Source organism: Drosophila subobscura, chromosome U (genome assembly GCF_008121235.1).
Source record: "Drosophila subobscura isolate 14011-0131.10 chromosome U, UCBerk_Dsub_1.0, whole genome shotgun sequence".
In the NCBI taxonomy this organism is placed as follows: domain Eukaryota; kingdom Metazoa; phylum Arthropoda; class Insecta; order Diptera; family Drosophilidae; genus Drosophila; species Drosophila subobscura.
In genome coordinates this window covers 6,648,471-6,661,757 of record NC_048534.1, presented here as the reverse complement: position 1 = coordinate 6,661,757, position 13,287 = coordinate 6,648,471, and positions in this window count along the sequence as shown.

The window sequence follows — 13,287 nt, the reverse complement described above, 5'->3', positions numbered from 1 at the left end:
CCTTCAAGGAATGCTCTCTCTTCTGGGCGAGTAAACGACTTATTTGAAAGAGATTTTCTTTGTTCAAATACTTAACAAATATTCTGAAATGTACTCGTTAATTATTTGACTGAAATTCGCATTTGTTGGCTCAAATGTAGCCCCTTTCTGACAAATAGCTTATGGAGCTCATAGAGCGGAGAGCCTTGGAAGATGGAGAATAAAGTTGCAGGAGTTTGCCCCAGGGCACACCCCACTAGACTGCTATCTGCCTCCACACCAAGGAAATGAAAAGAAATTTTGTTCGTTTTAATTAAATTGCATTCTCCTCTCGCTGTGGCACTCTCATTGGGCTGCTAGAGGGAAAAACTTAGCGAACCTCCCACCTCTGCCATGACTACCAGCAAAAAGCGGCAACACCAGCAACACCAGCCTCATCAGCCCCCACTCTACGGCAGACTTACACTTGGCTGACTCGGAATTTCTGTTAATCAAACGCAGCGTTCAGCGTTCAGCATGAGAAAATACTTAATTGTATTATTACATAACTTTCGCAGCGATGACTGGGGAGAGACAACAGCAGCGGAGGGACAAAGTGGCGGCAGTGGCCAGTCTTCTGGTCATAATTCATTTACCACTCGATACAAAAGTCGTTGGCCATTAATTCACGCGTTTGCCGCGTTGCCACGGTTAAATCGATGTGGTCTCAAAGGATAATTAATGCGTCACCAGGGCCAGGGCAGGCCTGCAAGTGCCATGCCGAACCTATTGCTATGTGGTTATGTTGCAGCAGTGGATGTGCCATTACCCAAATATATGTTTATATCACTAAAAAAAACCCCAAGTTCCAAATTGTAAATCATGGCATGGCTTTCGTATAACACTTTCAGTGCTGTTCGTATCGGGGCACTAAACTTTCTCTAGAGTGTCCTCCACACACACACACGCAATGCCTAGAGTCCGCTGATGCACACATCTATAGGTTTATATATATTTAGAACAAGCGCAGCTTGTGCCTTTGTATTGAAAACAAAATCCTTGTTGAGCTAATGTACAGTTTTTTTTTTGTCTTTTTTTTTTGTAAAAGCTAGGGGCACCCACCCGGTCGCAGGGAGGGATGTCGGCTGTGGGTTGGCTGTGGCATCAGACACATTGACGTGTTTGCTTATGTAAACAGGAAGTGGTGCGCTGCAGGCTACACAGAAACAACCAGCCCATTGACAGCATGAGTGCGAGTGAGGAAGAGTGTCGGCCATGTTTGCTGGCTGTGACTGCCTCCTGCCACTAGTCTCCCACTGTCTGCCACTCTGGTGTATTGCTCGCTTATGCCACGGCAAAAATATTTGCCCACATGAAATTATAGTAAAGCGAACATTTAATGAATGGCCACCACCTGGGTCTCTGTGTGTGTGTTTTTAATGAGCAGCAGCAGCAGCAAGGACTGCTGTGCTGCCGTGCTGCAGTCCTGCATCATGAATGGTTATTGGCAGGCGGATGTTCACCGGTCGGATGTTTGGGATAGTGCACACTGCAAATATAATTCCATAAATATGGATACACGTGCCTCATATTCTACGAACAGGAGATGAGCAAAAGCTGTCGTGCTCTGATGAGACAGAATGGGTTTACCACAAAGCTAGATGTGGTTTGTAAACTCGTATAATAGACAGTTTCACTTGAACTTTGTAACGACAAGAAGTTGTATTAATAAATTGTTATAGGGATGACAGAAGGTTTATCGAGACTAAACTAAAACAAACTTAAACAAAGATCGTAGGTGTGTCGGCAAAGACCTTGCACATTCATTCTCAAGCGATGAAATATTGAATATAAAACAATTTTTCCACGCAAAAAACTTCTGAGCAGAGTCAGCAAATCGAGAGTAAATTTACTTATAATGGGGAATGCCAAGATTTTGTTCAAGTTTTGTTCGTGGAGCGGTGAAATTTACGAGCCTTCCCGTATTTGAATCTCTGGCTTTTCATTTAATATTTGTTTATGGCGCACATAGTTTGGGCAGAGACCGAAAAAATAGAGCACAACTGCCATAAATCAAACTAAAATATAAAAAAAATAGAAATATATGTATAAACGGACAAACTCTGGCCAACACAAATATTGCCCCAGCAGCAGCCAGAGCAGGAGCACAAAGAGAGCCTTGATAAACTGCTCTAAGAGGGGAAAAAAACTGTGGATGCCACTTCGCCTGTGCGACAAGGTGGGGCAGCGAAAAAGGGAAATATGTATAGGTATACGTATTTCCGACGACGACATTCAGGTGCAAGGCAATAAGCGTCAAGGAAGTTGTCAAAACATTCAGATAACATTTTCTGGGCAGGGCCTCAAAAATGACATTCGATAGCCAAGTCAAGTGGGACCCCACACTTTTACATACATACATACATACATACACACATACATTTGTATGCATGTACATATGTCCCAGTTCTGGCGCTATTTTTCGGTCAACCTTAAAACCTTAAAGCCATTAATTTGCAGAGAAAAACCCCCGCTCGTTGGCAGCTCCGTCGTTGTGCCATTTTATTTTTTGCTTAACTGCGCAAACATTGATAATAAATTTTGCCTTGGCGTTCATTTAACATCACTTCTTTTTTTACCCTGAGCTGCCATCTACATTTTTTCAAGGATTTCCCAGAAAAGCCTTCGAAAGAAATTAATATGACCGACGCGAAATTTACGAGTTGAAAGGCTAAAGGTGCCAGCATTTTTTCTAAGCCAATAGTTTCATACATCTATTTACCAGCCTTAAACAAATCCCAGTATTAATCGACAATCCATACATACATACATTCATACATACAGCTTCAAGCGAAAATTTGTCATATGTGAAGATTTGCATATTTTGATTGGTTCCTCATTAACGTAATTCATTTATGTCAAATGAGATTTATTTAAATTATCCATATTGAGGGGATGTTAATCACAATTATTTAAGTGGAATTATAAAAACACATGCGTAAGATGGTACTTTAAAGTAGCTATAATAATGTTACTTTAAAACATATTTTTACGGTTCCTGTTAAAGCATTTTCGGAATTATTTGTACGAGCATTTTAGGGTCTGCATTGCAAAATTTCCAGAATTTGGCTGCACTTCTCTGCATCGGAAGAGAGCCCACAGAATTTTATATTTAGTATTGATTTGATCCACAAAATGTTTTCCAAATAAAAATTCGAGTCAGGAAAGCTTTAAACCATACACAAATTACTGCCCCTAAAATACTATACACTGAATTTTCATAAGTGGCTGTCGGTGATTATTTTTCCTGCATGGAGAAAGAAAAATATATAATACTAATCATCGCTCTTATGATATGAGTAATGAAAGCAAAGAATCACAGCAGTGTACAATAGTATAGAAATCCTCAGATTAAATGAAATGAATGAATGAATTGAATTGCAAAGAGAATCAATTCAAATTCCGATACCAACAATAATGTATGGCTTTGATACATTTAATTCATGTACATAAGCGAATGGTTGTACACAATATTCATTCTTGGATAAATTGAAAATCGACGCCCCCCATCCTTTGGCACCTCTGGCTTGGGGCGGAGGGTTGTTGGATTAGCTGCACCCACGACATGCAGAAGTCCGACCAAGAGGGCAGCAGAATGATGGGGAAAACATAGAAATTGAAAGCGGCCCAGACAGCAAAGCCCCTTTGGCACCCGAGATGGCTCACAACAATGCTGTCAGCTTCCCTGCTTTCCCCTCCCGCGTTCTCACTGTGTTGAGGAGATGCGATGCGGCACCCGCACCGGCCTGCCTGGCGAGGCGGGACGGGCCCTCGCCTCGCCTCTCTCTGATCATCCCGGGACGCCAGGGAGGGGCTGGCCAGAGGCGCACGTGCTGGCTTAATTAAATGTTTTGCTTTTAGTTCTCGCTTTTGTTGCACGAATGCGATTGTGTGTGTGTATTCCTGTGTTGAATATGTACGTATGTACATACAGAGAATTGCCTGTATTGCCATATGTATGCCTGTATGTATTTCCGGTTGAAAGCGCGGCGATGATTTTGACGGCTTGGTTTTCATTTACCCTCCAGTTCTGGAGGGTTCTTACTCGCAGTGCACTTCTTATTGGAGGAATAGAAAAGAAAGTCTACATTTTGAGACTAGTGTTTGCAGTTCCACAGACACTGGACAGACCAGAAAGTTCAGAGAACGCAGTCTCGACAAATGGCAATGCAAAACGCTTATGCGAGTGTGCGATCGGATTGCATATCAACTCCAGGAAATAACTTGGCCAGACGGTTAACTGGCCTATAAAATGCTCAGACTTGTGGGCTCTGAATTTAGTCGTTTCGGAATAGAGGCAAAGGCACATACACTTTAAGGCAATGAATATTGTAGTGGAAATTCCTTGGAGATGTTAGAGTTCTGCTTACTGATGGCAATGATTGGTCTCTCGCTGGATTTGGCACATGGATGGCCATGGTCGGAAGAGGATGACTATGTCCCAAAGGACGCCAAGTGTTACCAGTGCGGGCCAAAGCTGAAAATTCATGAAACTGTGGTCTACTTAGGCAAAGCACCCGAGGAAATTAAAGCTCCCATATATCCGTATATTCTTTGCACGTGGCTCTGCTTTGTACTTCTACTGACTTTTTGCTGCTTCCGTTCAGAGAAATATCATAAGTATCGTAAGCAACAAATTGGAAAATAAGTTTTAAACTTTATACATTTATGTCGAAGGTGCAATATTAAATTGAATGAAAATGTTTACAAGAGGGATTCTTTTGGGTGGGCTCCACTTTAATAATAGATAATGGAGAGCGCACATGGTAGCAGCCAGAGGAAAAAGCATCGCTCTCTGTTCGTGTATGCACTTCCAGCACATGTGTTACTCCCCTTGCTGGCTACACTGCCAATTCATTGACTCTCCTCACTTATCGTAAATCAGCTGCTCCATGCCTGACATTCTTGAAAAGTCATGCTCGTAACGAGTGATGCACGACGACGCGGCCTGCGCCATAAAGTTGAATGGCATAAATATACGCAAAAATGCAAATATGGGATGCAAGTCTCACTTTGGTGTTGCTCTGCCCGCGACCCTCATAAATCATATAAATGTGCGGTGGCATCAACAGCCCATACCCATACACCAAGGAAAACAAAAAGAAGAAGAAAACTGCAAAAAAAAAACTGAAAATACATCAGCTTTTAGTTCAATTAAGCGGTAACGCGGACAGCTGTCCAGGAGCATCCCAGAACCGGAGCATATTTGCAGCAGCATTGCAGTGTGTACGGTGCGCGGTGTGCCAGGGTTAATTTATGGGTATGGTAATGTGTGGGCTAGCGTGTGTACGGGTTTATCTATGATTTATGCGTAAAATAATACTTAATTGCCAGTTCATGGAGCCTCGGCATTATTATGAGCTGCCAGAAATTCACCGAAATTAAGCATACGCCACATGGGCTGCCTTCCAAAATGTTAACTATGGACATGTGTCCAATTAACGTAGCTATTTGTGGAATTTAAGCTGTCAGATTACTGCAAAGGCTTTAAATTCATTCAGATAGCACAGCCCACAAACACTAAAACGCAGACAAACACAACCACACATGAACAGATGTCACCCATATGCATTCATTAAAAACTAAAAATCATCAATGCATACGAAAAGTCGGTTTTAATTGAAGGCCCTCTGGCACTGTGGCACAGTGGCACACTGATTCCAGATGACGAAGATCAATGTAAGCTTTGCATTTAAATGCCAAAGCATAATAGATGAAATTCGTGGAATACAAAAATCATATAACACGGCAAATTGCAGCACTTTGCGTAGCATTTCATCTGGCACGTGGCATGCGTTTTTTGAGATCGTTAAAGCAACTAGGTAATTCGAAGAAGCGTTTAACAAAGAGGCAAAAGGAGAAGCATTCGGAGAATCAGCAAAATGGGGAAATGTCTATAAATCAGTGAACTAAAAGAATTCCAGTTTTCAATCAGTCTTCGTGCGGCATTCTTGGAAGTATTTTCAATAAATATCTTTTTAAAACTGAAACTGCAATATTTCATCATTATGTCGACTCAAGCTAACGAGCGGAATAAACGATAGCAAAACAATTCGAACATAATTTCGTGTATTATTACATTTCCAAAGGACACTGTACCTCCGAGGACACCGAGAAAAAACCATAGGCAAAAAAAAAAACAAATAAAACATAGAAAAAGCAACTAAAGCGAGGTAAAAACAGGCAACAAGAACATGGGCTCATGGGTAGACAGAAGCGACAGACAAGCGAACAGACAGACGGACATATGGACGGACAGACATACAGACAGAAATGAACACAGCACCACAAATGCAGAAAATGCGTTTCATTTGCTGCCAGCGTCGACGGCGCTGTCGCTGCGAATCAATATGGACGCAAGCCAACCGAAAGCGGGGAAAAAGCTGAAAAAACAACGGCCATGAAAAAGAAGAGAGAGAGAGAGAGGCTGGGAAAATATACCTACAATGGAATTCATGGCATATGCATCTAAAAGTATGCAACGCTCCTATGAAGCTGCCTCTGGATTTTTTTCTTTTTTCTCGTTTTGGTTTCGGTTTGGGTTTTGTTTTTATTGTTTTTGTATTTCTTCATTTGGCATTTCACCAGTGGAAGCGGAGACAAAGACGCAACCACGCTGACCGCAATTAAAGCGAAATGCTCAGGTGACGGGGCTGGGGCTGGTGGAGCGGTTGGCTGGTACTTGGAAGCGGTATTTGCTGCCCAGCTGGGCAGCCACAAAGGCCCCCTATCTATCCCTGACAGTTGAGTGAAAATTTAGCACAAGAAATTTACTGTCAGCCAGAGCAGGAAAAAGAAAATTCTTGGCAAAATTTTTATCCACGGCAATATGAAAATAAAAGACAAAGGCAGCCAGAAAGGAAATGGGTGGACAATGTGACCATAGCCCCGGGAGGACATCTTTTCTTCGACTTTCTCATAAGCCATCTGAAAGAACAGTTATTGGTGAAGGATTAAGGTAGCGTTTAAAATCTGATGGCCAAGAATAAGAGATTGGTGGGATTTTTCTGACTTGCCAATTATTAAAAAAACATAACTAAAACTCAAAAATGGGTCATTTGTATACAGTTCTTATCGGTGGTACATGTGAGAAAACTATTAGTATGTTATAAATGGGCTCTCCACAGGCAAGTGTCACATATTCGATTTAATGACAGGAACAACAACAGCAACCAAAATATCCGAGTTCATCTATTGAAAGTCATTTTGCTGCACTAACACACGCATACTGCACTGTCCGACATATTCTACATATCACCCGACCAAACAAGACCCCTTCTTGACATATTGTGTGAGACGAGTCAGCTGCTGCTGCTGCTTGGCCTATTTTGCATTTTGAGAGACGACAGCTCTGGGCGATGGATGAGAGTGGCTTAGGTTGCAATTAAAATTGCTAACTCTTCTGTAAAATCGCATTGGGGGCTGGGCTGTACGATAGGAGCTGTTGCTGTTGCTGTGCTGGTCGTAGAACTAAACAGATGTCACCTCTTGGACTAGGGCCCAGAAATTGTGGCATAAATAATTAAGAGAGAAGGCAATTAAGTGGTGGCAAGGAGACTTGAATGAGGCTATCGAACGAGGTTATTGACATGAGGAACTGCCAACACTTGGCCCTAAGCAAGGCAAGAGTGCGGATGCGGGTGCGGGTGCTGTTGCTGGTGCCAGTCAGTCTGTTCTGGCTGTCCTTTAAGTCCTCCCTGCCTTTGATGGGTGGGACATCAATTTTCATGCCAGGCCATTAAAGCTTAACTTGACAGATTCGAGTTCGTCCTTCAAACTGGTCCACAAAGCGGAAGCTGTAAATTCATGTCGGGATTGCTTCACAGGGGGATACGCCCACGGCCCATCATTGCCAAGTCGATATTCTCCATACATATTCGTATTTGTATACCTAAATATTGTCGTGTGTTCATGGATTTGTGTGCTTGTACTCTGCCGGTTTTATCGACCATTCAAAACTGCAACAGCAGATGGACTGAGTGGCTGGCAGAGCCTACAAATAATCCAGGCACATATGGAGTCGAGGCAGAAACATGTGTCGTTCGGCTGCATCTTTTCGAAATTGAGAAGTCGCCTTAAAAACATGCAAATGAGTTTCAAAAAAGTGCTATAGCCTCTGGTTCTGGTTCTGTCTCTGTCTCTGGTTGTTTCTCTGGCGCTGTCTCTGGCTCTGACGCTGCTGCTTCCTATTCGGTTGTCATGTCGCTTGCCAGTGCCAGAGAACCGGGGCCGGCGACAGTCAACGGCTTGTCGACGCCTAAATATATGCAATACATTTGTGCTCTGCCCGCATATTTGCATGCTACCCTCTACAGAGGAACTTTTGTCTCTGGCCCAGGGGGCAGCGGCAAACGGCAAACGGCACACGACACTGAAAACTTTTACTGTCAGTGAGTGCCCTTAAAAGTAAGGAAAGTAAACTGCCTGCCAAACAATCGGCAAATATTTATGGTCTAATTGTGAGTGCGATTGAGATGGCATACTCGTACACCCACCCAACGGTGTGTGGCCCCTACAGGCCCCTTTGTGGCGCCGCATAAAGAAATCTTCAATTATGCCAGCACACAAAAGATGAGGGAGGAGCCCCGCTGCCGAGGTATGAAGCCTGGCCTGGGGTTTCACCTTCACAGTCTGTGTGTCCGGGGTCACATCTACACAGCGACTCATACTTGTACATAGATATCCATGCATCCCTATCGAAGGCGCGTCTTTTGTGCCGCTGACACTTGTCAAAGCTTTTGGAATTCTCAAACAATCTATGTAGGCGGGAGACAGGAGCGCACAGTGGTTAAGGACTTACGCAATTTATTGCAAAATTATCGCAGACAGGCAAAAATTACTTTGAGAAGTGAATTAATGGTTCCACACCAATTTACTCTAATTTTAAACTATCAGTTTTGCCCCTTTGGTTCCTTGGGCTCCCCAACTTTCGGCTCTTCAATGGTTTTCCAACCACTGTATTTCAATTTCCTCTTGTGTGACTCCCATACATTCGTGCGCGTATGTATCTGAGTCTCGATACGGCGATAAGTGTGTTGTATGTGTGGCACAGTTCGTTGAGCAGCTGCTGGTTGAAGAGGCCGCAAGAAACTCACATTTAGAAACTCTCTCCTACATACACACAGAGAAGCACACACACAGAGAAGGCTAGGACCCTTAACTGTCATAAACTAGGATTATGTTGCATAAGCCCGCCCGGCCCATTGTGGTGGCAAAGTTATTGTTGTTGTGGCAGAGCCGAAGGCGGATGCAGAGTCGGAGGCCTATTGAATTTTAAGGAAAAAGAAAAGTTGATGTTGCTCCGATGCCGATAATTACAATTTCGTTGGAAATTGATGCGTGTTTGACATTCGTATTTGGGTGCAGAGATTGTGGCCGAAAATCCTTGTAGACTAATTGCCTCACCCGGGGGCAGAGTGTGGCGGGGAATTGGTGGTAGAGCGGTGGCGCTCCATTTGAGAGCCAATTAGGCTGGACGACATTTGTTAGTCAAAAGCTTAAATGCGTAATTTGATCTATTTCGCAGATAAAAACAGGGGCCAAGGAGCAAGGACAACCTAGCGAAGTTTCCATTACGCCAGCAACTAAATCAAATATTCTCTTACACAGCTGAAACAAGAGCATCCGGGGTCGCATAATCAATACGTGTGCCTGTGTGTGGGAACACGAGTGACTGTGTTAGCGTCACTGTGTGGGGGCTTTGTCCAGGAGGCAGCGAGCCACGGGCAGGGGGCTGGTGGCAGGACAACAGCGAAAAGTTCGACTTGCTGCTTCATTAAATTTAATTTATAAACTTGCCATAAGCACTAAATCACTGCGCAGCAGCAGCTGGAGGAACAGACAGCAAATGGGAGAGATGCCCATATCCGCAGAGGCTCTTGGCCACTGCGTCTCCGATGCGTTGGCATAAAAGAAACTGCATAAAACGGCGACCAGTGGCCAAAATGGCGCTTCATAAACATCACTACCCTCGTCCTTTTTTTTGTTTCTTTCTTTGTTGGCCATCATTTGCACAGCAACAAACTACACAAAGCAGAAAAAAGGGGCATCGGAAAAAGCCGGACTATTTCTATGTACATATGTACATATCTACATACGAGTACGAGTATATGCAAAAAGGCCACGCACAACGATAAACACTTCAAACCTTTGGCAAATGTGCAGAAAAAAAGAATGAAATTTATATTTTCTTAAAAGAAACCAAATATTCGTTTTGAACCATTTTTTTTGTGATTGGTCACACTTTCTATTCATTTGTATAATAAAACTGAAGTGAATGATTCAAACTTTAATGATAGCATCGTCTTTAATATAAATACATAGCGAAATTAAAGTACTTCCTGTTTCACATTAAATTCAACTTCTGAATGTTTAACTTGACTTTTATATCTCTTCAGCGAAACAACCTTGAAGAAATGCAGAACTATTTTCCATATTCAAGCAACAGGAATATTCCCCACAAATAAATTCCATCGTTCAATTTCGACTCTGCGGTTTCATCTTTGATTCCACTCAATCGATGGTTTCTATGCGCTCTTGTTATTCTCTCGTAATTTAAGGCCATTCAGCAAGCCTAATCCCAATGGTATAATAATATATTGCTAGGGTATAGCACAGGCCAAGAGGGGGGACAAGGGAAAGGCAAAGCAAAAATCAACAAAACGCTTGACACACAGAGCTGCAACAACAACAATAGCAACAACAAAATGTAGATATTCTTGCTGTTGTTGTTTTCTAAGCTATTTGTTTGCTGGAGACATTTCTTTTCGTTGTCATTGTTTTTGCTTTTTGGTTGTTGTTGTTTTTGTTGCTCAAGCATTTCCTTTTGGCGCTAAAATGTATGCTACATTTTTCCTCTTGCCTCACTTACATACAAGCAGCACACTCTCACCCATGCACAAGCACACACACTTTGGGGCCGGCGACTGCTGCCTGTTTATGTCAGAGACCGTCTTTAAGGCATGGCAATTTATAAGGCCACGCCCACAAATGGCTGGCCCTCTCGCCCTTCCAGCACTGCGTTTGACGGGCGCGTGTGTCGAGTGATTTTTATGCGCGCTGACTTCTGATACTCGTTCCTTTTTCCTTCGCTTGGAAGAGTAGTCATCACGTCCTGGGCACCTTTTCACTTGCCATTTTTATGCCTGTGTGTGTGCAGTGCATGTGTATGTGTTTTCGTTTGCTGGTGACTTTAATTAAGTTGCTGGCAGTGTAAGGACAGCTGAAAGTTGGTCTTCACTAACAAAATGAGTTGAAAATTCGAATTCTCTTGGATATGCATATTCAGACGGTGGCGTCCACTGCATGTGCACAGGGTTTAAACGATATTTGAAATATAAAAATGAAAAAAAAAGAAATATATCATTGAAATATATGAAACCCAATTCAGGATACTCATAAATGATGAAATACTCGCATTCTCTATTTATCTGAAAGGGCTTATAAAACTTTGGTATTTTGCACTCCACTCCATATTGTCATTCGAATAAGTTGTGAAAGTTTGCCGATGGCATGGAATTCTATTCCCCAACCGCTAATTGAAGAATTTCCATGATTTTTACACTCTTTCTATCCTAGAAACCAAATAAAAACATTAAGCAAACTCTTGGCAAGCAAATACACACACACACGAGAACACACTCATATAGAGACGCGTTGGAGGACGTTGTATAGTTATGGGCGCTTGCCAAGCAGCAAAACACGCAAAAGCCAAAAAGGTCCAGGCCAAAACGAAAAACATGAGCAACATAAAAAAATACGAATTCTATGCGAATAAACTTTTACCGAGGAAGAGTCTGTGTGAGTTTGGGTGTGTATATTTGCGCTGGTGTGTGTTGGCTGCTCTTTTGCATGTTAATGCAAATATTTTCCAATGCAGCCAGCCCATGCTTAAATGCGTAGGTGTCCTCTGTAGGATTGTGCGGCAGTGGCAGTGGCAGTAGGAGTGGGGATGCCAACTATGTGTGCATTTGGCTTGCATTTCATTTTGTGGCATCCCCCGAGGCATTCGGGGGCGCAATCATTTGAACTCTGACCGGAAAAGTTTTACATCAGAAATTGGCTGGGAAATCCTTATAAGATAGCCACCATGGGGCATGGCCAACATTATCCACATTAGCTGAAAAAGCACGGAGAGCTCAGTGGATTATATTCTGGAGGAATGCACCTGCCTTATAGACTAAAGGTTTTATGAGCTCCATCAAAAAGTGCTTGCAAAAATGAAAGGCATGCGTTGCAGGGGAATCTTATTAGAAAAGCAAACAAAGTCCGCTCTCCGCTGTCCGCCGCTACACCAAATTGCTGAGCACTATGAGTGGTGTAGAATATGGTTACAATATAGGCCTGCACGGTAGGCGTTATGGGTTTTTTCTAAGGTTTACTTAGTCCTAATTAAAAGGTTTTACATTGTGGTTAGAAAATATATCAAGAACGTGTCTTTTAAAAATTACCTAGAACTGCGAAAGGCTCTTTATAAATCTAAATAATTTTAAAGAATTTTAATCAAAGATTTTTGAGCAGGGTCTGTAAATGGTTTATTTCCGCTCTGCTGCAGCATTGCCAAATTGAAATCAAGCTGCACTGCAATCGAGGGAACTTTTGGATGTCACTTTCAAAGGCACTTAGCTTTGAGTCCTAATTAGGATACCAAATGCAGAAGTGAAAAACTTATTGCACACAGAGGCCATAATAGGCGTCTGACTGCAACGGCATTGGGAAGTTGTGGCGCCCACTTGGCTTTGCTTTCTTTGTGCTTCTCCTTTTTGGCAGACCAGACTGAACTTTAACAGGTAATAGACAATTGGCGCCATCTAGCGACGGCATTTTGAATTATGTTAAGTGCCGGAATCCATTCTACCCATTCTGTGCGATGCGCCCTTCATTCAATTCTATTTGTTATTTGCGCGCACTGCGCCCAAAAGTAGGCAATGGTAGATGACAAAAACGACGCTTGACCTTAGGGCGCAAAAGGCGAATCCTGAGAGCCACTCAAAGCCACACAGGACGGAGGCGCTAGAGCTTGGGCTGGGGCTTGGGCTGGGTCGGGGACTGGGATTCATGTTTGTCGCCGGAGAAAATTCGCAAAAGTTACACACTCGCAGAGACGCCCCACGGCTCACATCCATGCACCCACTCACCCACTAGGTAGGCGGTTAGCCGGGTAGGCAGGCATGGCATGGCTCGTGTTCATAATGATGATATGCTTTTTTCGCGCTGTCCTCTCTCAGTCGAGCGCTGTCTGTTTTTCGCAACAACAGCAGAAATGTTCCA